The following is a 22,836-nucleotide window of genomic DNA, read 5'->3' on the forward strand; positions in this document are numbered from 1 at the left end:
GCTCCGTAGGCAGATGCTTTACCAAATGCAACTTGTTTAGTTTGGGATCTTTACTATTTTTTTGGTGGGGGGGGGGATATGACGTGATTACTCTATTACTGGAATCCAACAGTTTTAAAGACTTAACTGAATATTCTAGGTCCTGAGAAGACAGACATACATAGACGGGATGGCCTTACGAGAGGCAGGAACTGGGGTCAGTCAACATGGACTTTAAGCCAGCCATACTCCTGTATAGGGATATCTCTGGCGATAAGTCATGGTGGGGAGTATAGCTTCCAGAAACATCAGTCATGAACATACTGTGGGTTTCCCTGAGTCTACAAAAACAGCAATACATCTCTTTTCTGTGATTCCATGGAGAATGGTATTTGGAAATTACTTTAAAAATAAATTATTCATTCTAGAATCAAATTTTGTGTTTTGATCACAACCCCTGGCCGGGGTGGGGGTGCGGGGGGGGCGGTTCGGCGGACAACAATGGTATTTGTTCTAGCATTTAAAAGCTGAAAGAAAATAAAATCAGGAGCTTTGTGTTAATCATGAAGATTCATCTTGGGCTGAGCTATTAAATGCAGCTAAAGAGATGCAGGTGGCCAATGATTCTCTGGGGAATACCAGGAGGGTAAGTGCCTTCCCTTTATTAGATAAGCAGATTCGCAGCTGCTTAATGCACACGAAGGAACTTTCTTGGGAGCTGCACTTGAAGCTAGAGGATACAATGAAGCTGGTCCTGGCAGTGCAAACTTCTGACTCCAGCTACGTAGGAGGCTGAGGCAGGAAGATCACAGTTTCAAGGCCCAGAGCTGCAGAGGGGGTTCAAGGGCAGTCAGGACAGCTTAAGGACTCTTGTTTCAAAATAAAATAAGCTCTGTGGTATAGTTTTTTCATAGTGTATATGAGGGCTAGGGTTCTGGGTTTGGCAAAGCAAGAGCAAACAGAAAGCAGAGCTAAACTTGCTGTTTGTAGAGCAGCTTCTGCCAGACTCCGGACAGTTGAAGATAAGGTTGTCAGCTTGATGGGTGTGGGGATATGGGAGGTTATGGTGTCAGAACCTGAGTGCTCAGGGATGTAAAGTCACAGATGAGCCAAGGTCAGTAGAAACCGGATATCCAGCCCAGGGTAAGCAGAACTCAGGCTGTGCACCGGAGCAGAGCCTCTGTCCTGGTGGTGATGGTGCCATGGTGGTCGTGTAGACAAGAGCCTAGCCCAGAGACCTGGATGAGACTCTTGGGATATACCATGGCAGTGGGGGATATTTGTGGAGTGGCAAATGCAGGTGAGGACAGGAATATGCAAAAGATTTTAATTTTCCTTCCAGCTGTGTAAACTTTCCCATGACAGAGAGGTATGGCGTGGCACTTGTTCGGAGCTCACACAGCCAGTGAGGAAGCCCAGGGAGGCCCTGTCCCACTAAATGCTGAGTTCACACTGTTTCTAACAGACCTACATGTCCAACATACAGTTCCAATGCTTCTGCCATTAATCTAGCCAGGACTCAAAGCCAGTGGGCATAGTGGCTTGCTGAGGGAGAGGAAGAGGCGGAACCCACGCCCATGACTTAAGGGTATCACATGACCGATACCTGTTCTGCAGTGGGTTACACCTGTGCAACACTGGTGTTTGCCACCTTACAAGCCCCCGCAGATGTTTCCAGCACAGAAGACTCAGAGACAAGTCCAATGACTAATTCTTCATAATAATGCTGGAAACTAACGGGCAGTTATATCTGGAGATACCCTAAAAACCATCTCTGCAGCCTCTGATTCTCTTTAGACCAGAGTTACTCAGAAGCTGCTCTAGGTTTCTGTTAGACAGATGACCTGCTCATGCTGGAAGGGCTTTGTACAGTGCAGAACTCTCAGCAGCCTCAGCCAGCAGCAGCCCTGGCTTCTCGAAAACAGAAGAGAAGCATATCTTCCTCCCGATGTGACAACTAGCAATGTCACCAAGTGAACTTCACCATCATGACAACCCTGCATTAGTCATTCCAACCATGAATGCCCAAGGCTTCAATGCCACTGTCCCAGAGTTATGCCCTGAGAATCAAGGATTTCAGGTAGGTGCTGGGGATATCTGCGGGCCTCTGTAATCGGGACAGTTTTAGAGAGGAGGGAATAGGAACAGGGTGGACCAGAGGCATGATGCATTAATTTCAAAGCTCATATATTAGAGGGGGGGCCGTTATGCCTGGGGTGGGGGCAAACCTGCCAGGCCACATAATAGCTATCTGTCAGGGATGCTTGTCCCAATAGGTACAAGGCACATACTCAACAGAAGTCGTTGTGGGCAAGAGTGTTGGAAACTGGGGACTTAATAAGAAAATTCAATCCTAACCCTCATTGTTTTCCATGTCTGTTCTTTGGCTGGATTGCCATCTAGGTGTGGCAGAATGTATTGTGCCATCATGCTGAAGGAGACCTTCATACTAGGGAAAATTTGAAAGGGAGAGCATTTTTACAAAAAGCAATTTACTAGTAATTTTTCAGCCTTTTCCCTGCCAGTCCTGAAAAATGTGTGTCTGAGTAGGTTTGTCCTGCCTCACTATTCATCATCAGGATTTGCCAGGAACTGAACTGAAATAATTTTCTTACATCACTCCGCTGGTTTGCTGAGTGCTAGACCCGACCGTCAGACTCATAAAACAAATCAGGGGAATTAATTGCTGGTGGTAAAAGCAAAATAGTAAAAAACAAAACTCTCAGCTCTTCGTGCCTTACAGAGTTGCTAAGTATGTAAGACAGAATTCCCCCTATTAAGTGAAAACAATGATAAATAGTAAGTAAGTCCTTTCCTTTTAGAGGACAGTCTTAGGGGTTGACCCTCCAGCCTCGAGCCTGCTGGACAGGTTAGAAGATTTTATTTATGTTGTCTTTTTTTTAATTGCATGAATGCGTATGTGAGTGTCGATGCTCCAAATGGTTAGAGGCAGTGGAACCCCCTGGAACAGGAGTTAGAGGACTTCGGGAGCTGCCTGTCACTGAGGCTGAAACTCAAACTTGGGTCATCTGTAAGATCAGTACATAAGCTTAACTGCTGAGCCATTTCTCTAAAGTCTAGGCCCTACGTTTACACTTCTTTGTGCTAACAAATGTCAGCCTGTGCCTTTCCCTCCCATCTTCTCATCTGACCCTCAGGATACCCTTGCCTGCTGGTGATGCTCTGTTGCTAGGCTCTGACTATACGTTGAGATTCCGAAGGGCGAAGCTGGTGGTCTGCACCCTGAGTCCCTTTGCATAACACTCACCGAAGAACTACCCTAAGCAGAAAAATCTGTCACTTGGCATGACCCATGGTGGACTTCAAAAAATATCAGCTCAGCCAGGCACTGTGGCAGGTCCCTGCAAATCCAAGAGCCAGGGAGAGGAGGATCACTGCAAGTTTAAGACCAGCTTGGTCTACAAAACAAGTTCTGGGCTAGCAGGTGATGCTTAGTAAGCCCCTTTCTTAATAACAACATCAACAATCACAATAATAAAGCATTGGGAATCTGAAACATGAGTCACTGTCCTGGTATTCCAATATTCTGTATTGGGTGAGGGTCATGGAAGACCTCCAGTGGTCCTGGAACTTGCCTGTCATTGGTGTACAAACTAAGGTTTGCTCTGAAATTTGAATTGACTGTGAGACTTGAATAGTGTTTGTAAAATGACTTCCTTGGGTAAGTTACCCCAAAGGCCTAGAGGTTTTGGTCCCTTACTGTTAGAGCAGTAGAGCCCATAACCTATGTTGGATGTCATGGGGGAAATGCTTGGAAAGTGGCAAGTCATGGTTGGGCCTGCCTGGCTTGGGCAGATCTAGATGCTGGGGAGTTGTGTGGAATACAAATGTCTTAGTTACTCTCTCGAATTAAATTCCATAATCAAGTATGAGTTGTAAATATATAAACCCCGTAGCTTTAGATTAGCAATGCCATGCCATCCATCCCTGCAGTGTTTTAAATTAACAGCATAGATTTAAAAAAAAAGTTCAGATCAGTCGGAAGGAGTGAGAAATAGAAGTTACTAAGAACCTAACAATAGGTAAACAGTCAAGTAAATGATGGTGTATGCTCACTCACTGTGACCATTAAAATAATAATAATAAGGACAGTTTAATATCTCCACAAATAGGAGCTAATGTTAAGTGAAAGAAAATGGCCTACCAAGTTTTGCTGGGTAGAAACAAAGAAAAGTGGTTGCTTATTGCCTTTAGGGACAGTATCTTTCCCATGTTGATTTGAGAGTGACCGTGGAGAACGACACAATGATGCCACTGTACTGTTCCACTTAAGCATCCTGTCAGCAGGACTTTGTAAGTGTAAACCCTTTCAGAGAAACTCCCAGAAAAGGATCAATTTGGGGTACCAGCAGTCCCCAAAGGCCTTCTTTGATCATGTTGATAGAGTCCTGATTGTAAAGTTGTAATAGTGTGGGTGTGTGCTTGTATGTCCAGGTGTATATCTACCATGTAAGTCCTTGTGTATAGAGACATGCTCACGTGGGTTGGGAGAATTAACAGACCATGCCAGTATTTACTACTAAGAAGAAGAAAATTGCCACTGGTTTGAATTTATAATCAAATCGATTTGCCCCGAGCTCTGTGATTAGAGTCTCCAGGAAGTCTGGGGTTTCGTCAGCTGATGGGAAAGACTTGCTTCTATTCTGCCACCATCAAATGTCTCATACTTCCCAGATTCATATGTGTCCCTGTAATATGGTTTGTGTGCCTTGATTGGTGCTCTGACAGGTGGGATTGTGGGAAAGCTACCTGCCTTGGGGTCTTCCATCACTATATATATAGCCTAAAAGCTAGCAAGCCATCCCATGAGTGTAGAGAGGAACTACAGGACAGTGCTGGCTTCCCAGTGGCTCTCCTGCGATCGAGGCACCTTGGAGCCAGAGATGCTGGCTGCAGTTCAAGATTAATTGGGTCAACATTTTATTCCATATGCTATGGGAACGCCTGTGCAGTAGGCTCCTAGGAGTGGGGGGAAGGGGGAAGTGGATAAGCTGTTCTTTAACATGGACATTCCCAGTGGGGAAGGGAGGTAGGCTCTCCCTCACTCCAGGGACTCCTCTGTGCAGGGAAAGCTTTACTGTGGAAACCTGGGTTACAGTCCTGAACCTCACTTGCCTTGAAGCAGAATGCTGCATGGATGCTGAACTGTGTCTCAGCACACAGGCTAGTTTATTGTAACACACGGAGATTCTCTTTTTTTCCCAGACGGTCGTTCCCTCTTCAGAAGCCACAGCTTTTGAGTGAAAAGGGATGGCTCTAGGTACATTCAGATACCTTTCTAGGGTGGATAGTAAGTAGGGGGGCAGCATTAGGGACAGCAACCTGGCTTGTGGGAGGAAATCAGGGAAGACACATATAGCTTTTATCCTTTTGATTTTCTCTCCCCTCCCTACTCTTTCTCTGTATTTGTCTCTCTCTGTGTCTGTCTCTCCTTCTTCTTTCCCTCCTTTCCTCCCTCCCTCTCTTCTTCACTTTCTAGGCTGACTTTGAATTTGCTATATGTATCTTAGGATAACCTTGAGTCGCTTCTCTGGTGCTGCAATTATAAGTATATGCCATTGTGCCTAGTTCATGTGGTGCTGGGAATTGATTCCAATGTTCTTGGCATACAGGGCAAGCCATATGCCAGCTAAATACATTTGCTACCTCTCTTACTGAATAGAATATTGAAAGGTAACCTGGTCCCTTTCGAACTGATGGCTTTCTCCTTTAATGTTGGGATAGAGTTTGTTTTTGTTTTTGGTAAAGGCAGACTTTGAGTGGAATAAAACCTGTCTGAATTGGGGCTCTGATCTGTTCTTATCTGTGTCATTGAAATACATACCTCCCCAAGACAAAGACTTGGAAAAGTCAACATCAGCCGGATGAACCATTCCTGGCATGCTCATACACTGTCCTGTTCACAGTGAGTGGGCAGAAAGGCATGAGTCGTATGCCTCATCCAGGCATGGGCATTTTGCTTTGGAACAGTGGTTTTCAATCTGTGGGTCGCAAACCTTTTGGGGGGGTCAAATGACCTTTCACAGGGGTTGCCTAAGACCATGAGAAAACATGATTATAACAGTGGCAGAATTAGAGTTATGAAGTAGCAATAAAAATAGATTTATGTTTGGGGGTCATCACCACGTCAGGAAATGTATTATATGGTCACAGCATTAGGGAGATTGAGAACCAGAAACAGGCTTTCCTCTTTACTTAAGTTCTATCAAAGACATTACCCTTGCTTACTCATGACGCAAACAGAATCTGAGTTAGTATTAAGGTATCAGCAGAATTGTATGGTGTTTGTGAAAAATCAGCTGGGAGCCCTGCCTTCTCCACATGGGGTGTTATCTTGGCCAACAAACAGCACCCCACCCTACCCTGCCCTCCCTGCATTCCTAACAGCCAGCTTGGCAATCAGTAGTGGGCGAAGAGTTAGGTAGACCATTTCTGACTCTGCAACCCAGACTCAATCGGCTTTGGAAGATTCCCATCTTCCTGTCCCTCACCTCCCCTATGGGCATGGCAGTCCCAGAGAACTCGGGATGTTGGATGGAGGTTCTGAATGCTGCTCACGGGCACATTTTCCTGCTGTGTATGTCCCAGATAATAAAGAGCTCATCAGATAGACCCCTGGAGCTCCTCAGAGATTAGAGTTTATAAAAGCTGGTGCAACACTACAGAGGTGGCCTCTCTTTCTTAGATCTAATGGGTTGGGTTTCTTCTTCTCATAAGAATAGGTGCACGTGGACTGGGATGGAATTGGAGAGTCCTTTAGTTGCACTGAATCCAAACTTTTTTGAAGGTGTGTGTGTGTGTGTGTGTGTGTGTGTGCGCGCGTGAGTGTGCCTGTGTGTTATCATCCCATGGACCTGAACGGAGGGTAAAAGTTGATGTTCAGATGTTTTCTAAGTTTTTCTTCAACTTTAATTTTTCCTGGGTAGGGTCTCTTCACTGAGCCTGGATTGGTTGGTCAGCAAGACCCAGACCTACCTGCCTCACCTAAATCAGGGCTTCATTTACAGACAGGTACTGCCACACTTAAAATAAAACCCACGAGTGCAGGGGAACAAAACTCAGATCTTCCATGCTGTTCTGCACATGTGTGCTTTCCCCACCAAACCTTCTTCCCAGTATACATTTTAACTCACTTAACACATGTTCCCTCTTAATTGATCTGAACTTCAAACTGGAATACGGACTTTTTTCCCTTCCTTTGCCTCAAAGTGCCTCTTGTGAGCAGAAGCTTCCCTGCTCCATTTGCCTGCCACCTCAGGACAGCATATGGGGACATCCAGGGCAGGACCTCCGTGCAGAAGTAGCCATCACATACAAGAGAAGTCATTTAGAATTGAAGATACAATCTGTCTTTCTGGGAAGTCCATACAGGCCTCTATCTCTTAGCGTCAAAACGATCCCCACCTTTCCACCTCTGTGTCCTCCTTGGCTTGGCCAGGGTGTTGAATAGGTCTGGGTTCACAGCAGCGGCAGCTAAGCCAAGAAGAAAGAGTCATGAGTGCGTCTTATAATCGGCTTCTATTTATAAGCTGATTGCTGAAGGCAGAGAAAATGTCCTGCCCCAGGAATGTATGTGGATGGTCCGCTGGCTGTACAGAGCTGGCAGTGTGGTGTGTGAGACCTGGCCAGCCCTCATACTTTTTGTTGACCAAGGTCTAGGGTGAAAAGATATCCTGATTTGAATTCCGAAGGCTTTCTGACAGGTAGGCTACAAATGATAGGGGGTGCTTTAATCCGGCATAATTCACAATATAAAGCAGGGAGGCCTTCTTCCTTCCAGTGAAGCTGATGGCACCGGAGGGTGACCTCAGAAATTACTCACTGCTCTGGAGATGGTTTTGTCAGTTTAAACAAGACTTAAGGGCTGGGGAGATGGCTCAGCTGGTAAAGTGCTTTCAAGGGCCTGAGTTTGATCCTTACAACAAATGTGAAAAGCCAGAAGTGATGTGTGGGTTTCTAATCCCAGCACTGGGCAAGTGGAGTCAAGTGGGCACGGGGCCTGCCTATCCTAATAGATGAGCTCCAGGCCAGCGAGATGCCACATCTCAGAAAACAAAGTGGATGGTCCTGAGGATGACCTCTGGCATTAACATGCACATATTTGGATGCTTGCCTATACTTGTCTGTATAGCTGATCCCAGAAACAGACATGTACATGTATGCTTACACACACGCACATGTATACACGCATACGCATACACACACACACACACACACACACACACACACACACACACCAAATTTTAAGTTATGCAGAGAAAGTGTGCACAGTTAATTGTTTGGAATATGGAAAACTGAAGAAATACTCTGGCCGGAATGACTGACAGGTGTTCATTGCAGGTCTGCAAAGGGCAGAGTTTCAGTGTTAAAGAATATTAGTGCACACTGGGCATGGTGTCACTGGGGAGTCAGAGGCAGGTGGATCCCTTGCGTTCTAAGACAGCCTAGGTTACTCAGAGAAACCCTCTCTGAAACAAACAAACAAATAGAAAGGAAAGTATCATGTCTGGCAGTAGGGAAGAGAGAAGAGAGAAACTGTATGCGTTTTAGGCCATGCCACCTCAATAGTTGCCATAGATTTTTATTAAAATAAATCCCATCTGTCATGAATCCTGGTGTTACTTTCTCTTCTATTCTATACAGGGTAGTAGATTCTTCACCTCCTTCTTTTTGACCAGCAGTGACTGTTAACTTCGTCTTTTTTATTCATGTTACCAACCCAGCTCCTACTTTACAGCATGAGACTGTAGGCGTCCCTCTCACACTCTTCTTTCCATGTTTAAGGTATATCCCCTGTGCGCATCAACCTTAGCAGTGTCTCTGCAGCACCAGGTGGGCCCTGTGGTGCCTCTTGACAGGTGGTGAGCGTGGTCCATCAGCCATGCTTACCTCAGCTGCCATGCTTACCTGAGCTGAACTTGCACAAAGGCAACTGCTCTTAGAGGCAGCCTCTGGACTTAGCTTGCAGGGGTCCAAAGCCCCGCCTCCTACTTGGATTGCTATACCGTCTTCCGGGATTCAGGGCTGCCAACAGTATGATCACTTCAACTCAATGCTGCCTATCGAAAAATGATCCCCTAGTAGTATCTAAGTCTCTTTGCTATTGCTTCTCCAGTTGACTTCCTTTGCATACCATTCCCCTCCTCATCTTAGTCTTTGATCCTTTCGAAAAGCCAGCCTTCCATTCTTACTCCCCATCTCTGTCCTTGGAGGCTCTGAGGAAACCTGCCTCTCTCTCAGCAAAGTCCAGTGGAGCAGCGATTCTTGTTTCCTTTAAAGTCTTCTTTACTCTTCCCTATCCTATTCCTCTTCTTGTTGAGAGTCCCCAACTCTGAAATCCTAATCCTACACCATCTCGAGAGCACACTGTGGTCATCCCTACTTTGCGCCTCTCCTTCCCTTGGCTCACTTTCCAGGGCTGTGCCTCATTTACCAGTCAGAGCTCATTGCTCTTACACGGCACAGACCTTATCTTGCTTCCGGCTCTTTCCTGCATGTCCAAGGTAACCAGGTACATGGCTGGGTGCTTGGTACTTGTAAAACAGTGAGACATAATCCTCAGCAGTGTGTCCTCTGGCAGGGAGAGACCTGTTTGATGGCTGCTTCCTGGAGGTACGAGGGACCAGTTGCTGATAGTGTTCATGGGCTTGTGGGCAATTGCACTTGAAAGCATGCAGGAAGCAGACTACTGTGCTTTCTCCTAAACCTAAGTTTCTAGGCAAAGCCCCACTGATGGATATCTGATGTCCCAGCCCTGTGCCCTGTGCCCTGCCATCCTTCAATACTTTCTGACTGATTTGAATATACATAGACATCATCCTTGGAGCAGAGGCCTTCCCATGATCTGGTCAAGGAGCTGTAGGATGAGTGTGCAATATTAGTGATTTCCAAGGATTCTGTCTGCATTCCCAGGGGAATCGTGGCTGTATAATAAAGCTTGGGCAGGAATAAGAGAAAGAACAAGTTTTCATTAAGTTTGAAGAAACCACTACCTGGAGTTATGCAACATCCCTCCGCCCCCACTGATGCAAAGAGAGAGAGATGGCATGCATGCTCACAAGAATAAGGCGATGACCTACTAATGGGGCAGGCTTTGTCTTTAATTGTGATGCATAGCAGGGACTGCACGACATATTCCTTGCGAACATTTGACTTGATAACAGTAGAATTTTTTTTCCTGATGATTTCTAACTGTTGTCTTAGTAATACAATGTAGTAGTTACCAAGTAAATTAAGAATTTAGTTGACACATCTCAATGGCTCCAACTCTTACACAAATTTCAGAGCATAACATCTTTCATAATCCTGGGCGTTGACCAGCTATAGAGGAGGCACTGCTGGCCTTGGAGGGGCAAACAACATTGTAGGGTCCAAAACACAACAGTGGACCTTGGTACCCAGAGGCACATCAAGGTCTGGATAGAATCACATTCGTTTTTCTTACCCTGAATGTGATCCGTGGATGTAAATTTTTACTCACTAAGTACCATGGATCCTTAGGACTATATAATTCCCCTTTGTCATTATATACTAAGATGAATGTGGGGATGGCAGTCATGAAGAGAAGGTCAAAGAGAGAGGAGTGGAAAGACACACTGGTGGACAGAGACAGCCACATTCTGACAGAGGAAGGAACACTCAGTAAAGACGTGGCTGTTGAACTATGGCATATCTTAGTTGCTTTGCACTAGAGGGAGGTACAGGGAGCTTGGGTAGTCTTGAGCCCCACTGTCAGGTTTTTGGCAGCTTGATTAGTTGCACCAACTCTTTCTCCACCTACAATGAAACTTTACACTTGATTCCAGGGCAGAACCAAGGCCAGGCAGGCAACTTGAGTATACAGCTCTCCAAATACAGATGGCTTAAGTGTAAGTCTAGTAGGCAGACCAAGGTGATAGTCCTGAGTTTGCCTCCATTTCAGACCTCCATGGTATTTTACAAAGATCATGGTTAGAAGAGAGAGAACAACAGAGTAAGATTGTGTGGTCCATGAGCACAAGGCAGGGAATGAGCAGGACCGATGGTAGCAGGAGTCTATGAGGTCTCCCTGCAGACTGTAGGAATGCAGGAGAAATATAGATCTCACCCAGTCCTTCTGGGACCCTGCTCCTTCCCTGTTGCCTTTCTTGAAACATTGGAGGAGACTTGAGTGTTGATGAGGTGAACGTGTGTGTGTGTGTGTGTGTGTGTGTGTGTGTGTGTGTGTGTGTAAAGCAGTTGTGAGGATGGGCAGAAGAGGAAAACCTGAAGAAGGTTGTCCTCCTGCAGAAGGAAAAAAGCATGCCTTTTCCTTGAGGGCAGAAGCCTGGGCTTGCTCTCGGCAATGTACACTTTGGGTTAAAAGCTAAGTGTTCTAAAAGAAAAGTTAGACCATATATTTAGTCTCTACCTAACCCGGTAAATCAGTGTCTAGGGGGTGGAGACTGGAAGATATTACGTATCTCTAATCTCCTCCAATCATTACATATGGATTGGATTTTGTTTTTGAGACAGGATCTCATTATGTAGTGTTGGCTATCCTGAAATTTGCTTTGATTGACCAGGCTGGCCTTGAACTCACAGAGATCCACTTGCCTGAAAATTCTCAGTGCACTCCCTGTTCTTGGCTTCCTCAGATCACTCTGACAGTACAGTTATGAAGTTACACCACTAGCTTGTGCCTTTTATTATTTTTCTTCCCTAGTGCCTTGATTTCTTCTACCTCATTTTTTTATTTTAATTTTTTAACTTATTATTAATGTGTGTGTCTGTGCTAGCACTTGATCACACCCCATGGCGTGTCAACCCTGCTGAGTAAGACTGGGATTCAGTGATGTCATCACTCTGCATAACCCTGGGTAAATTTGCCGCATCAATGATTCTGATAGACAGAGTAAGTAGAGATGCACTCAGAGGAGAGTTAATATAACACATGTGAAGGGGCATGCAAATACCAGAACACAAGTGAGTTAAAGGAAGGCACAAACTATTTTAGTGATGTCATGGAACCAAGAACCACTACTCAAACAGCCACATACGACAACCCGCTGGGAGAAGGCATAACGCTATGCTTCTAAATGTCCTCGTGACGTGAAATGGCAGGGAGGGCTTAAACCTAAGAAGCTGGCAGCCTTGAAGTTCCCAACTGTCCATGCCTCCACCTGCAGCATGCCAGCAACTCTTTGGAGCACTAAATCCCGGCTATAGGGTTCTAGCTGTGGGAATGAATCTCCAGTTTGTCACCAGTGGAATGTAGCTGTTTGTGTTGTGTGGTTTCAAGGTGGGAGATAGGGGAGAGAGGAAGGGATCTATGTAGACCACCTTCTGTAGACTTTTAAAACCTCAGTGATAAACCCATGCGTCCGGCTCAGAGAACAAGGAAGTTGGTGTCCCAATGTCAAACTGAGATGTGAGGTTCCAAGTAGGGAGGGGGGTCTCAGCCTGGCCCAGTGAACTCTCCAAGCTGGTTGAACTCTTAACAAAAAATTACCTTGGACTTGGAATGTCAGCTCCTCGGTGTGGGAGCTTTCATCTACCTGAAGGCAGAGAGTTGGGCTCTCTCTTCCCCTGGTTTGTTTCTCAAGGGTAGTCAATTGAAAGGCATTCTTCCTTTTAAAACCCAGTCTCGACCCAAGTGAACTTTTTTCATAAAGAAGATCCTGAGTGTGAGCTGGGCAGAGGAAACCTAGCCCTTTGGCTCTCTCTTTCTTTCCTAAACAAGGCATGGTTAGACTTAAGGACCAATGACTTTCCTTTTATCACCTTTTATAGTGTTTTGTCCTTCTCTTAGGGGAAAAAAAAAAAGCAAGAAGACTTGCTTCCAGCCAGGATTCCCTGGATTTCCAGGGAAGTTACTGACTAGGTTTACTGTTAATGGCCTCATCAAATATTCATTGAGCACCTGTTACTTGATACTACAGTGTTTCTTCCTCTAAGGACCTCTCTGAGCTGTGAGTCGCCTCACCCATCCCTCCTTTCTTCCCTCTTTGAAGGCACTCCTAGTGCTTTAGTTTAGAAGAAGAAATAAAAACAAACAAACAAACAAACAAACAAAAGGAAACGACCCACCTCCCCCTCTCAAGTAGTATTTCCAGCTGAATACTCAGACTCAGATTCCAGGTAATCATCATGGCTTCCCCCTGCTGGCTCCCAACCTTATGTTTTCATTAGAACCATTTGCCTGCCTCCTGGGTCGAATGTTAATCTGTCCTCTAACAGCTGCCCTGCTGCCAGGATTCCACTGTTGAAGATTTCTGTCCCACTGCCTGCCTCTCTAGCCAGCCTCAGTGCTACCAGCCGCCATATTTGCCCTAGTCAATTCTCACCTATGGCACTTTCTCAGCTGGGCTCTGGTTCCTTTTCTCTGGCTTCTGCCTGAATATCAACACTTTATCTTCTCATAACATACATTCTTGTTGAAAGCATCCCATGAGGCCTACCTGGCCCTTCTGGTTCTTTCACAAAATGGCTTCAACCTGTGATGCTAAACCCCAAATCTTTGCCAAATGTCACTTCTCATTCTTGGCGTCTCTTCCTCTCGGTGCAACACCACTTGATTCAAGCCCTGGGTATCTACATGCTGAGCCCAGCATCCTCTCTCAACCTGACCCTTGAAGTCAGCCAAGGTGTCACTCACTCACGCTGCAGCCTCCCACCCTGATTCTCTCTTGTGAGTTGAGATGTGTCTGCCACATCCTAGTCACCCGTTTGCTTCCTGCTGGACCCAATCTCCTTGTACACACCTTTGCTTCAGACTTGAACATCTTCTCCTTGGTCCTGTCTGCCATCTGTATATCTGTTTGCCTTGCTTGTGTCCACTCCTTTCTGAGAGCTTGTCCTTTGTAGTTCCAGTCAATTTCCAAAATTGCTAAAAACACTAGAAAAATAAGCAGATCTCAGGAAGCAAACTGCCGATTCTACGAGTCTAGAAGCTAACTGCTGAAAATAGGTGAGGGAGATTTTAAAGAGGGAAGGTTGAACAGTTTAGGATATTCCAGAAGAGCAGTGTATGAGGGAATCCATGCCACTTGATGATATACACTGAAAACACAAAGATGGCAACGGGTCTACTGTTCCTCAGAGTTTCCTCTACCCAGCAGCTGACAGAAAGGCCACAACATCACCCTGCCCTGTTGCTTCTCTGGGTTACTGAAGTGGAGAGAAATCAACCTTCATTTGCAAAGCTGCCTGTGATGTGCTTGGCCTTCTGCAGCTTTCCCTCAACACCCCTCCTGGTGTGCAGTTTGCTGCTTTCACTTTATGCCCTAGGCTACATTATCAAAGATCGAACTGGAATTTTCCGTAGTAACTTCGGTGCTCACTCAAAGGAGCATTCTGACATACTGTTAGGATCACTGTCTCTCGCTGTTTCTTCAGTGGTTACGACAGTGGAACTTCTGCGAATGTTCATTCTACGTGGATGAGCTTCTCTCTAGGTTGTTTCTCTCTCAGACTTCCTAATCCCAGGATGATGTGGTCACTGGGCATATCTAGGAATATGCAGTGCTCTAAGCCATTAGCTCCATACTCTGCAAAAGCAATATCCAAACGATTACTGTGGAGAAAATGCTTCCCAGATCCCTGTGCAACAGCATCATCTCCAGGAGGTTTACAAAGTGATTTAGAAACACAACTCTTTCTTGGTCTCCTAATTCTATGATGTTCTCTATATTCAAGTTCATTTTTTTTCCTCCTATGCCTGGCTTGAACCGAGTCTCCAGTTCAAGCTGGACTTAGAATCCAGGGGGCCGAGACCACCCGAGGCATTCTCTGCAGCTTCTTAATCTGAGGCCAGGGGCTTGGTTGCCTGGAGACACCTCCTTGCCTTCTGCCTTCGGGGACTGAAACAGTTACATCCCCCAGACATGGTTGAGAGGTTCAAACCCAAACCCTCCATGCCTTAGTCTGTGACATCATCCAAACAACTTGTTTATGTGAATTTGCCAGGGCCATACAAAGCTGTAACTCATACAAATTTGTATTCTGTCCTCAAGGTATAAGGCAAACACCTTTTTAAAGTGAACTGATTAAAGGTCAGGATGTTTTACTGTATTTACATAAAGATAGATTAATTTAAGCTTGGATAAAGGCTTCTCCGGGCATTTCAGAACTTCATGGAGATATGTGTGTTGTCCTGTCGTATCAATCCTATTAAATTTTGCTTTTAAAATATTGAAACCACTCCATAATTCTATGAAATATTAAAATCAAATATGAAGGTTCCACATCATAAATTATGTCAGCTAATTTGGGGTTAGAGAATGCAGGTCTCTGGAGTTACAAAGGGTCCAGGCCAATGAACGCAGCTGTCACATTTCCGAAGGAGCTGTGGAAACAGTCCTTGTGTCTAGGAGCCCTTATGGCCTCTCATTCCCTGGAGGATGAGAGCTACCTCCATTCAGTATAATTGGTGCTGTGCCCTAGATGATCTGTTAAGAGCTTCTCTGCTATGCATCTGCTTAGGTGTCTGGTGGGTTGGGCTAAAGTGTTGGAATTAAGGCCTTTGGCGACTCCATTACTGCCCTTCTACAGCAAGGCCTGTCCTGAGAACACGGCGCTGTGCCTCCAATCGTTTCTGAATCTTACTGCCCAAGAAGAAGTCTGGCCAACACAAATACTCTGCTTCTACAAGGGAGTTCAGTAGCTATCTCTCTCAGTGAGGCAGCCATGCGATTGGAGTAAACCTGAGGATACAAATATCTAGTGATGTGGATAAGTACCTAGCCTCTCACTGGGATAGCCTGGTATCTGTATTTTCTGTGAACTCCACTGTGTCGGGCTTTTCCTTGGAGATGCCTGCCTGTCTTCACAGGCCTTTCTTTTATTTATGTAGCTCTTAAATTTTTATCTACAAATGGAAAAACGAAAGTCAAAAATTGTCTCTTCATGGGGCAAAATAACTGTGACAACACAGGGGTTCTGTATGGTAAACTGAGGTAACAGGGTGACTGGATGTTCATGGAGCCTCCTGAAGGCTCATGTGGAGCTTTCTAGTGCATGCCTTATTAGCCTGCATCTTAACCACTAGTTATGTTTCTCAATGGAATAATGGACCTGATTTATGTCAAAACCCCAGTGTCTCAATCACGACAATAAAACAGAAAGTCATGGCAACTGTTGTCATTTCAAGACATGCTTTGCTTTTCAAGGACATCCTGTCTTTAAAGAGAGAGGTCTTTGAACCAGATTAAAAAAATTAAATCACTCTACCTTTTTAAGGAAAAGATGAATTTAATGAACAAAACAAAACTCTATAGCTCACATAATTTATACCAAATCCTGCTGTTAAGCTAGGCTTCTTCTCTACCAAACTCGATTCTGATAAACCCATCCTGGACCGCAGTACCCTCTCCTGTAGATAGTAAACAGGGACAGTAAATTAATATCTGGAAAGGTATGCACATGGCAAGACTTCCATTTTTTTTCTCTTTGAGCTGTTCTGTGCACGTTTGCTAATCATGCTTGCAAAAATATTGCAGAGATAAATATGAACTTTGAAAAGTAACATTCAACAGGATGTGAGTGTAAGAAATAGCACACCATGAATAGTAAAACCCAGCATGTTCCGCCTCTGCGGAGTTCAATGATTACTGTCTGTTCAGCCTTTACCGGCAGCTTCATAAGGCAGAACCCTTATTTATGAACTCCCCATGGGGGGGTGATCCAGCTTTTATGATCAGAATGGCATTTTAAATCAGGTCCCAGCCCTGTAACCTTGATCAAGCCCTGATCAAGGCTGTGAAAAAGTACCCTCCCCCAAACCAAGTCATTTTCTAAGAGAGAATCTTCAAGCTACTGACCTCAACCCTGTGCTAGCCCTTGCCTTGGTACTCTGAAATGATCTTGTAGATTCTTAGCCAAGGCAGGGCTTGCCCAAAGTTCCTTCCCACTCTTGCCAGTTTCACCTCGGGATGCTTCGGCAGAATTTCAGCACCCAAGCAGACAAGGTCAAATTAAACTGCTTCTCCTACTGCTTCTAGCTCCTGAGTCCAACAGAGCAGCCAATCTCCCAGCCCCAGGCCTGCACCAAGAGAGGGGAAGGGACCTGAACCCTGATCTGCAGAGAGTAAAAGGCACCCGTTTTTCTCCCCTATTTACTCCAGGGTGCCTCTCCTCCCCCACTCCTGGCATCATTTTATCACTGGCTTCATCTCCTTGTGGCATATTTTCAGGGTGGTAGAATGTTGAGGTCACAGGGAGAGGCTCTTTTTCTTTTCCAAGCAGCAGAGATGCCAGCCTGGGACCCTGAGCATGAACAAGCAAGATGCAGAGTCTTGTTCTTGACTTTGGGCTCTAGTCTCTGCCCCTGCTTGGGTTCACTCCTCTTTCCTGCCCTCACTGGCTCCCTAGGATCTGCAGCATCCCTTGGTTTCCCACGCTTGTGCAGGTCAGGCAAGGTATGCCAGCACCCAGAAGCTCAGCCGGTGCAGACCACAGCTCGAAGAAAGTGCCCTATAACAGTAACCAAGAGATGAGACCAAGATTTCACGTGGGCATTTTTGCCTTCGCTCCTGCTTCCGTCTTTGCTCAACGGCAGGCGGCAGGGCCCCTCTGCTCAGACTTATTCCCCCCATCTCCCTGAAGTTAATCAGCTGTACTGTACTTGGCAGTTCGCTTTAGTTTGGATAATACTTTCAAAACCTCGAACGTTCCAGGGAGATGGTCGTCCCCAGAGCCCCCATCCCCTCCCGCCCAGTTCTGCTTGGCCAAGGATGTCCTGTGCTCGCAAGGCTGTGGCGTTTGTCTCGAATAGACATCACATTCCCGCTCCTCCAAGACTGGAGCCAAAGTTGCCAGATGCCCCTGGGCGACTAGGTCCTGCCAGGTGCAGTTGCGTAACCTCGCCCCCCGCCCCCGCCGCTGCCGGCCACCAGGTCTACACTGGGCTACACCCGCCGTCCCGGACCCAGACGAAGCCAGTTTAGGGGCGAGTGCGTGCGCAAGAGCCAGGGTCTGCACCCATCTGCCAGCGATCAAGTACAGCGGGCTCGGGGTGCAGGAGGAGGGCATGCTGGGCTCCTCTTACCTTTGGCTGCTTACTGGTAAGTGGAGGTCGGTGCAGCGCCTGGCTCAGGCATGTCTTGCCGCGGACCCTGGCAAGCCTGGCGCGGCACGGAGCACTCGGGGCAGAGCATCCACGGCAAGGATCGCGGGGCTCGCGCTGAAGGAGGCTCGGCTTCGGGGACTTGGCCAGCTGCGTGCCCGCCGCCCGCCCCCTCCACTGCCACGGGCCCGGCCCGGCCGGCCCCCGCGCCGCAGCTCGAGTCCCTTCGGCTCCTGCTCAGCGACGCGCACGGGGAGGCAGTGGCTCGGCCGGCTCCGGGGACGCCCGCGCGCTCGCCCGATCGCGGCGCGGCGGAGCCAGCCACAGCCACCCGGCTCCGTGCTCCTCAGATGTCCTCATTTACTGCAATTGTCTTCAGCGAGATCCGGGGCCGGGAGGAGGGGGCGGAGACGGGGAGGGAACGGGAGGGGAGTTCTGGCCAAGGCTCCAGGTCCCGGCTACTCTATGGAGCCGAGCGACCAGAGGACTGAGCAGAGGGCACCCAGAGCTGCGCGCCAGTCGCCTGTGCGCTCGCCTGCCACCGAGGCGGGCGGAGCCCCGGGGCCCGTGAGGCGGGGGTGGGGCGGGGGCGGGCCAGGCCGCGTGCGTGGGGCGGGGGCCGGGCGCGTGAAGGAGCCCCTCCAGCCAGAGCCGGATCGCGGGCAGGAGGAGGAGTAGAAGGAGGAGGTGCTGGAAGCAGCCGCTGGCTGCTGCCTGTGCGCGGAGCTCCTCTGCCACATCCTAGGGTTTCTGAGCTGCAGGCGGCGCTGCGAGGCCCCTGGAACTTGTTGAGTCTACCCAGGAGCCACCTCAGGCAGGCGCAGGGACCCTCTTGATTTCTTCCTCTGGAGTGGGGTTGTCTATAGGGAACCCTACTTGATGACTTTCTGTGGTGTCCACCAACCTACCCCTGCTGGGTAGTTAATATCCTAGATGGGAATGGACACAGGGTCAAGGCGCCCGCCCCCTCACCTGCAGATGTGTCTTTGGAGAGACTGTGGATGAAGGTTTCTCTTTTGCGTTTTTTTATGTCTGTGATCAACCTGGAGTCCATCCCTCAAATAAGGACTTGTTTGTTGGCCTAGGGACAAATTAGAGAGTTCCTGCTTGCCTATCAGCTCTGTTGCATGCTGATTTGTGGACATGTCAGGCATCTCCACACTGTTCCTCAGGTAGACCTCCTAGTCCCTCTGCCCCTCAGCCGCTCCCCCTCCCAGGGGGGCAGTGGGAGATTTTGCTTGTTTTGATCAGAGTCAAGTACACTCAGGAAAAGGGATTTCTCTAGTGTGAACAGAGGACGATTCCTAGCACATAACCCCAACCTCCCTCCACTAGAGTCTTGTGAGCTCTCTGCTGCAGGTTCAGGGTCTTCCCTGATGCCTAGCAGGGCTGAGTAACAGACACTGAGACTAAGTATCCCTGGAGATATGTCTCCCAGCCCTACCTAGGACATACTGGAAAGTAGCCCCCACTGTTAACATGGTGGTAAGCTTTGGCCAGTGAATTGGGAATTCAGATGGGAAATGCTCTTAATCACGCCACTCTGACAGGCACACCTTGCCGGACAGGAGACAGGTTCTGTTCATTCCTATGTCTTAGTATTCCAGGCCACTCCATGACTCTATCCTCATACTGGCTGATAGTGCCCAGCTCTCTGTTTTATACACAGTTTCAGCTCTTTTAAAGGGCTTCCTGTAAGATACTGTGTTGTCTATGTAAGGTGATGTGCCCACATGTTCCAGAAGGAGGACATTCTAAAACATCTTCACTTTGCATGTCTCTCAGTAGCCCTTGGGATACACAGCCATGCTCCTGAGTAAAGAAATGTTTCTCTAGGTGTACCAGCAGGCCCAGCCATGTATCAGGGAGGACCCTGAGCTTGCAGCTGGATGCTGACTCCAGCCCCCCGGGAGTATCTGATCTTGTGAGCACTCTGCTGCAGGCTCAGGACCTGATGTCTATGTTGGCCTGGTGGTTAGGGACAGAACACCAAGCCTGGGGAATCTAGACTCTGTCCCTCCCACTCTTTAAAAATACCCCTTAGGTCCCAGATTTTCCCAATTCTGATTGATAGCCCATTTATGTCTTTAGCCCAGAAGGCTGTTGGGATCTGGCTGGGGAAAGAGCCTGTGTGTTGGCTGCTGTTATGTCAACTTGCTACAAACTGGAGTTATCTGAAAGGAAGGAACCTCAATTGAGAAAACGCCCCATGAGATCCAGCTGAAAGACATTTTCTTAATTAGCAATTGAGGTTCCAGCCCATTGGGGGCCTTCCTGGGCTGGTGGTCCTGGGTTCTGTAAGAAAGTAGGTTGAGTAAGCCATGAGGAGCAAGCCAGTAAGGAGCATCCATCCATGGCCTCCGTATCAGCTCCTTCCTCCAGGCTCCTGTTCTGCTTAGGTTCCTGCCCTCACAGCTTTTGATGATGAGCAGCAATGTGAAACTGTGGTTGAAATAAACCCTTTACTCTCTCAGTTGCCTTTGTTCAAGGCATTTCATCACAGTAACAGCAACTCTGACTAGGACAGTCTGCAAGCATGAATAGACTGTGCAACCCAGATAGAAGCCAGAGGGGGTGTATAGGACTTGGGACTGTTGTATCAGCAGCAGATGACAAGGGTTCCTGCCTGACACGCCCCCCTGTCCCCTTCTCCAGATGTGTTCTTACATCTTGGGGAAGTCTGTCCTGAAAATTTTCTGTTATTCTTACCTTATTGTAAATCCACAAGATTAAAACCCCCTTTTCTATTTCTTAAGTATGTCACTGCAAATCTGACAGGCAGTGTGGGAATGGCACCATTGAGAATGGAAAGTGCAGGTTTGTGATCCATGGGTAAAATCAGATCGATAGAAAGGTGTGCAGAGGATGCCTGGGCTCAGTCACAAGCCCCACTGTGAGCTGGTTAGGTGTCTCTAGGGACAGTGTCAGTAAAGATCCCCACAGTGGCTACCTGGAGGAGGAAATGATGAAATGCTATGGCCGGCAGATTAGAAAATGTTCTAGCTGAACTAAGTCTACTGTTATCCTGCCTTGGCTAGAAAATGCCTCTGCCCAGGCTCACTTGGGCCCCAGCTGATGATGCTGCTCGAAGAAATTGTGGGAGCTTCGGAAAGTGGAGCTTATCTGGAGGAAGTAGGTTGTAGAGGTCAGGGTATAAGGTTAGTCCTCGAGGTTTCTAGTTGGATTCCACTTCCTGTCCCCCTACCAGAGCTTTGAGAAGTTCCAGCCCAGTACGTCTACTGCCGTGTCACTCCTACTACCTGGGGGCAGCCTGCCACCCTACCTTCCCCATCATGATGAACTAATACCTCTAGGCCACACCCAAAACAATCCTTCCTCTTTAAGTTGCTTTTCTCATGAATTTCGTTGCAGTAATAAGCATGCCATTGATGTGCCCTCTGCTTTTTAAAAAGAATGTCTGAATGTATTTACCTAGGGCATCACTAAGTCTGCCATCACAAGCTGAGATGTTGATGAGAGAATGTCTCACTTGACTAGAGATGACTAGTCCATGGGCACCAGCATGCTCGGCACCTTCAAGCAAGCCTTGTGTTAGGGGCTGGGGAGGGGCGGAGTTCTGGCCTTCTTGCTGCCCACAGATGCTCTTTGCATCACGGTTTCTGCGTGGACAGAACAGATGTATATATTAAGGGTTTATAATGAGTCCTTATGTTCAGCTTCCCCAGAAAAGAGAAAGTAGACTCATTTTAGGAATCAATTAGGTATAAATTGGTTTCTTAGATTTTGCTTCAGAATTTCACCACAAAAGGTAGTCTTGCAAAGGAGAAAATAGCCATTTTAAGAAAGAGATTTCCCACAGGCAGAGGCAGCCGGAGAAATAAAACTACATGGAAATTCATGCTGCCTAACCCACACAAAGTCTGCTCCTTTGACTTCCTGGAAGTGTTCATGTCCTGAACTTCCAAACCAGTGAATTGGTCAGGAGATGTAGTTGTTGGGGTCCTTGTCTAGCGTGCACAGCCCTGTGCTCCATCCTCATCGTGCAGAAGACAGACCTTGTATACATGAAAACTCAGTGCTTCAGAGGGGGAAACAGAAGGATTACAAATTCAAGGACAGCCTTGGTTATATAACAAGTTGGAAGGAAGCCTGGATTACCCAAGACCCTGTCTCAAAAACAAAACAAAACCAATAGTATGATAAACTGCAGTGTGTGTGTGTGTGTGTGTGTGTGTGTGTGTGTGTGTGTGTGTGCAGAATGTCCTGAGCCATTTTAATTCCAAACTGAGAGTAATCATATCTACTAAGAAGCAAATGGCTAAGAATTTCTTGTATTATCTAGAAACAACCACCACCAAATGATTGCCTTCTGAGGCCGGAAGACTTTCGGAAACAGCATGCAGAGCAAGAGTGTATATCACTAATTTGCTGGAGAGATGCTCAGTGGTGAAGAGCACCGGCTGCTCTTAACCAAGGACCAGGCTTTGATTCCCAGCTGTCATGCCTCACATTTGTCCGTAAAGTCCTAGAGACGCTGATGCCCTCTTCTGGCCTCTGAGGGCACTGCATGCATACAGTGCACAAGACATACATGCAAGCACACTGCCCATATGCATCATTAATTAAAAAAAAGAAAGAAGAAAGAAAGAAAGAAAAGGACAGGAAAAGAAAGCATGTATCACAGGATTCATTCACAGGGAGTCCAAGGAATTTGTGGTGTTTGGTATGAAGCTGGTGGCTACTGTTGGAGGCTAATGACACAGAGCTTGGGAACCTCCTTGTACACTCATTTAGATGTAACCAGGTTTCCTGTCATCTCATTGCATTTTGTCTGTCTATGTTACCACAGCATC

At 47.1% G+C, this 22,836-nt stretch overlaps 2 protein-coding genes across 4 annotated transcripts in view; one reads left to right on the forward strand and one right to left on the reverse strand.

The window, feature by feature from the left end:
* The window catches only part of Insyn2a (inhibitory synaptic factor 2A), a 55,141-nt gene extending 36,592 nt beyond the window's left edge, over positions 1-18,549 (reverse strand). The window contains 1 exon segment of one of the 2 annotated variants that reach the window (NM_001143803.1): positions 18,005-18,438. The gene's annotated coding sequence lies outside the window, so the exon portion shown is untranslated. 2 annotated transcript variants of the gene reach the window in all.
* Dock1 (dedicator of cyto-kinesis 1) overlaps positions 1-22,836 on the forward strand; it is a 509,283-nt gene that overhangs the window by 259,781 nt on the left and 226,666 nt on the right.

This window comes from Rattus norvegicus, chromosome 1, assembly GCF_021556685.1.
Source record: "Rattus norvegicus strain SHRSP/BbbUtx chromosome 1, alternate assembly SHRSP_T2T, whole genome shotgun sequence".
In the NCBI taxonomy this organism is placed as follows: domain Eukaryota; kingdom Metazoa; phylum Chordata; class Mammalia; order Rodentia; family Muridae; genus Rattus; species Rattus norvegicus.